Source organism: Quercus lobata, chromosome 9, assembly GCF_001633185.2.
Source record: "Quercus lobata isolate SW786 chromosome 9, ValleyOak3.0 Primary Assembly, whole genome shotgun sequence".
Lineage (NCBI taxonomy): Eukaryota > Viridiplantae > Streptophyta > Magnoliopsida > Fagales > Fagaceae > Quercus > Quercus lobata.
In genome coordinates this window covers 52,383,011-52,386,255 of record NC_044912.1, presented here as the reverse complement: position 1 = coordinate 52,386,255, position 3,245 = coordinate 52,383,011, and positions in this window count along the sequence as shown.

The window sequence follows — 3,245 nt, the reverse complement described above, 5'->3', positions numbered from 1 at the left end:
ATTTGCCCTCAATGGCATTTGTAAGCACTAAATGTCAAATTTTTTTTCCCTGATCTCAAATCGTTTGCAAAAACAAATTAAACCATAAAAATATAAGCATTTTGTAGAAAATAATTAATATATTTTATTCAGTCGATGCCGTTAAAAGAAATCTGCTAACCACATGCATTAACCAAAGTTGTGTTACATCACATTATTTAACATACCATTCTTCTCAACCTTTTATTCTTGAATAAGGATTCTTGGTTTCAGTCTCCACCTAGCTAAAAACCTTTTTTTTTTTAAGTAAAGAAAAATTTTATTAGGAAAAAAAAAAAAAAAACCCTGGTATAACGGGTGGTGTACTAAGAGAGAAGCACACTCAGTTCAAAATACAATGATCAAACAAGTGTAAGAGAGAAAACTTGTGCACACAATAATTCTTCTATTTTTGTCATTATCATCTTAGAGAGTTAAATTACCATATTAGAATGTTAAATTGCCAATTCTCCAAAAAGTTTAAGCAATTAAAAATAATAAATTTAATCATTTAATCATAATTCTAACATAATGCCTAACTTTCATTTAGGCATATACAAAATTCTCTCTCCATCTGTGTGTGTGAAGGATAGAGAACAGTGAAAGCTTTTTCACTGAAACAAAAATCAAAGATAAAGAGAAAACATAGTAAGAAATCTTTTTCCCCTTTTTTTTTCCAATCATGAAACATTAAAAATTTAAAATAAAGGCATAAATGCACTTTTAGTCCCTACATTTTGGCTTTTTTTCCATTTTGGTCCTTACATTTTCATTTTACCACTTTTAGTCTATAAACCAATTAACGCGTGACATTTAAGTCCTTACCGTCACCCAACTAACAAAAAAAACTGACGTGGCTGACGGCACATTAAAATAATAATTAAAAAATGCCACATCAGCATCTAAATTAATTTTAATTAAATAAAAAAATTAAAAACAAAAAATTACATAAATTGAGATCTAAGAACATAAGAACTTGTTCTTCAATGTTCTTCTTAAATCAAGAAATAAACCCAGCAACTATATCAAACCTAGAATCAAAGAGCAAACCTAGAATAAAAGAACATGAACATCAAGGAACATGAACATCAAACCTACAGGAAAAAAAAAAAAAAAAAAAAAAAAAGGAACATTACCAAATCAAAGAGCATGAACAAGAGCAAACATAAGAAAACCCACACGAAACCACACCCAAACCAAACCATCCAAAGAATAGAAACCCAGCAAAGCACCCAACTCATCCCCTCCCAAACCAAACCATAATCAAAGAAATTTCGAATACCACAACAAATTAATATCTTAAAAAACAAAAAGAAATTTCAAAATGCGAAATTCCCAACAAATGCCAAAACCAAATCTCCAGCAAACCCCAAACCCTAAATGTCTAGAAACGATCACCAATTAGACCAACAACAACAACAAACCCTGAAATCCCAACCAACGAACCCAGTTGAACCCAGCACCAACATCTCTTTCTCTAAACCCAGATCCGATCAAACCCAGTCAAACCCACCAAGGATCACCGATCAAAGTCGAAGAGAAAGCCCAGATCCCAGTAAACCCAGTCGAACCCAGCACCCACCATCTCTTTCTCTAAACCCAGATCCAATCAAACCCAGTCAAACCCACCAACAATCACCGATCAAAGTCGAAGAGAAAGCCCAGATCCCAGCAAGCCCAGTCGAACCTAGCACCCACCATCTCTTTCTCTAAACCTAGATCCAAAGAGAAAGCTGAAAGAGAGATAGAGATAGAAATTTTGATCTGAGAGAGAGAGAGAGAGAGAGAGAGAGCTTTAGATGAAAGAGAACTTCATTTTAGACGAGAGAGAGCTTTAGTAAGTTGAATCTAGTGGATGAGCAATGACCAAAATGTATTTGGTCATATTCCCTGATGTTGTTGCTGGGTTTGGTGTTGTTGATGGGTTTGATGAGAGAGAGCTTCATTTAATTTAAATAAAAAATGACCAATTAGCGAATATGGAAAATGTCGTTGCTGGGTTTGCTCTTTGATTCTGGGTTTGATGTCGTTGTTGGGTTTGATGTTCATGTTCTTTTATCCTGGATTTGCTCTTTGATTCTGAGTTTGATGTCGTTGCTGGGTTTATTTCTTGATTTAAGTTCTTATGTTTTTAGATCTCAATTCATGTAATTTTTTGTTTTTAATTTTTTTATTTAATTGAAATCAATTTAGATGCCAATGTGGCATTTTTTAATGCCAAAATAGATTTTTTTTAATTATTATTTTAATGTGCCGTCAGCCACGTTAGTTTTTTCTGTTAGTTGGGTGATAGTAAGGACTTAAATGTCACGCATTAATTGGTTTAGGGACTAAAAGTAGTAAAATGAAAATGTAGGGACCAAAATGAAAAAAAGCCAAAATATAGGGACTAAAAGTGCATTTACGCCTAAAATAAATCATTTTAATGTTGGAATTTTCTTCCAACTAGTTTTGTGCATGTTTTGACTTCAATTCACTAACTTTAATTAATCCAGAATAAATGGTCCATTATTCGTTTGATCTTTGCAGACACATGCAATGTTGATTTATCTAGCAAATATTCTTTATTGACTTTAAAGTCTAAATATGTGCTTTTTAATGTACAATTGTAGTCTAACCTTAACACCAAGTTACACCTGGTGTAACTTTTATAAATTTACACTTTTTTTACACCATAGATTTCTAAGAAATCTAATGGTTAAAAAAACATCATTAAATGCTATTGTTTTCCACTTTACTACCAAATTAATACTAGCATTCTCTCTCTCTTTCTCTCTCTCCTTATTTATTGCTTTCCACCATATAATATTTTCTTCAACACAATCTAACAAAAAAAATTGAAAAATAATCCCAACTGTGTCCAACATTTAGTATCTCTGAATAATTCATAGTAGGCAACTTTTCTATCAATAATCTACAACATTTGATATGTTTCTATGTGGAGTTATATCAAAACCACTAAAAACATCAACTAGAAGAAGAACCAATAAATATATAAACAAAAAAATTAATAACAACAGAGACCAAATCTTTTGACACCCAAATGGGGCATTGAAGCGTTCTTTTCTGCCTTTTTGTGCAAAACTCTGTTTCAAGTGTGTATATTCATAGTCATTATGCCTACTCTTCCGAAAGAAGACATAAATCCTGTCCACCAAATTACCACAGAAAAATTCAGTGGAACGTTTTCAACGATGATGTAGAGTTGTTTGCTTGCAGTCACTTTG